Raw genomic sequence first — 1,862 nt, forward strand, 5'->3', positions numbered from 1 at the left:
AGAAGAAGAAGAAGAAGAAGAAGAAGAAGAAGAAGAAGAAGAAGAAGAAGAAGAAAAGAGAAGAGAAGAGAAGAGAAAAGAGATTCATTCAGAACAACTTCAGGTCTGCCTTTATCAAGATGCTGCAAAGACAAGAGCTACAAAAGAACAAAAGAGAAGCCTGAGGCCCCTGAACCTCGTATCTTCTACACAGTGATCCCATCCCATGGGGTTTCTTAGTTCTACCCATGACTTAATCCCAGTATTTTCTGCCATTAGATGTTCATCTACATAAAGACTATCAAGTACCATCAATATCCGAAGTGCAATCTTAAGAATTAAACTGTCCCCAGGTGTATAACTAAACTGTGAGCTAGCAGTGTGGCTAGCCTGGTGGTCTTGGGGCCTCAAGGACTCTGTCTTTGCCCCTGCAGTCTTCAGATTGTAAGTGAGCACCGCGGTGCCAGCTTTCATGTTGATACTGGGGATCTGAGCTCAGGTCCTCACGCTTGACCCTCAGACTCTCTCTCCAGCCCTGAAAGCATAGACTTTATAGAAACAAACCATCTTATTTAATCATTTGTTTCCTCGGTAAGTAAAGTCTAGGGACAACCATTTACCTGAGGTCACATAGCCACCTAGTTTTCAAAGGCAAGCAAGATATAAGAACTTTGGTCTTTGTCTCACTGTTTGGAGAGAGGGTCTCCCTTTAGTCTGGCTGGCCTGGAACTCACTATGTAGATCTGACTGACCCTAACATTGTGGAGATCTTGTGCCTCTAAGGTTACAGGTGTGTGCTAACATGTTCAGCCCAGGAAATACACGTAAACATTTAAAAATGATGTGTTTACTGATGTATTTGTGTGTGGGCAAGGAATGTTGCCATTGTGTGTGTGTGTGTGTGTGTGTGTGTGTGTGTGTGTGTGTGTTTAGGGGTGGTCAGGGACAACTCTTTGGGGGAGTTGATTGGATTCTTTCCTTCTACCGTGTAGATCCAGGCTTGTCTTACTGGGTGCCAGTACTTTTACTGTGGAGCCATCTCATTGACCCAAGATAATAACATTTTTAAAAAAGATTTTATTCATTTGATATATGTGAGTACACTCTCTCTGTCTTCAGACACATCATCAGAACCCATTACAGATGGCTGTGAGCCACCGTGTGGTTGCTGGGATTTGAACTCAGGACCCCTGGAAGAGCAGTCAGTGTTCTTAACCGCTGAGCCACCTCTCCAGCCCAAGATAGTAACTTTTAAACTCAAGACTTTTTCATTCTGAGGAGCAACCCCCTCCATAGCAGCAGAGTCCTCTTTCCACAACTCACACTACACCGAGGAGCTGGTTTCTACCTCTGCAAATCTCATCTGACTCTTCCCCCAATGCCTTTCTCTCCTTCTTCCCCCCAGTCTCCTTGAGGTAGAGAATCTCTTCATAGCCCTGGATAGCTTTGAACTTGTGGTGTGCCTCCTATTTCATCCGCCCTAGTCCTGGGTTGGGTGGTTCTTTTTTATTTTTTAACAGAAAGGTTGACTCTGCCATGTTTCAGAAAGATGAGGAACAATGGCGCCCTCCCTGGATCGTCCCCCTTTTCTGAGTGGGAGCTGATGCTCCTCTCCCTAACAGACTCAGCAAATGACTCAGTCCCTCTGCAGTCTGGGTCAGTCTGGGACTGTGTGGCTGGCTTGGTCCAAGGCAGAAGTGTGTCTTGAGTTTACACTGGGTCAATTTAGAGGTCACTAGGCTGATTGACGACACCACCCAGAACCGGTACAGTGTATCTCATCCATTATAACATCTGGTACAGTGTATCTCATCCATTGTAACATCTGGTACAGTGTATCTCATCCATTGTAACATCTGGTACAGTGTATCTCATCCATTGTA

Source organism: Mus pahari, chromosome 2 (assembly GCF_900095145.1).
Source record: "Mus pahari chromosome 2, PAHARI_EIJ_v1.1, whole genome shotgun sequence".
NCBI lineage: Eukaryota > Metazoa > Chordata > Mammalia > Rodentia > Muridae > Mus > Mus pahari.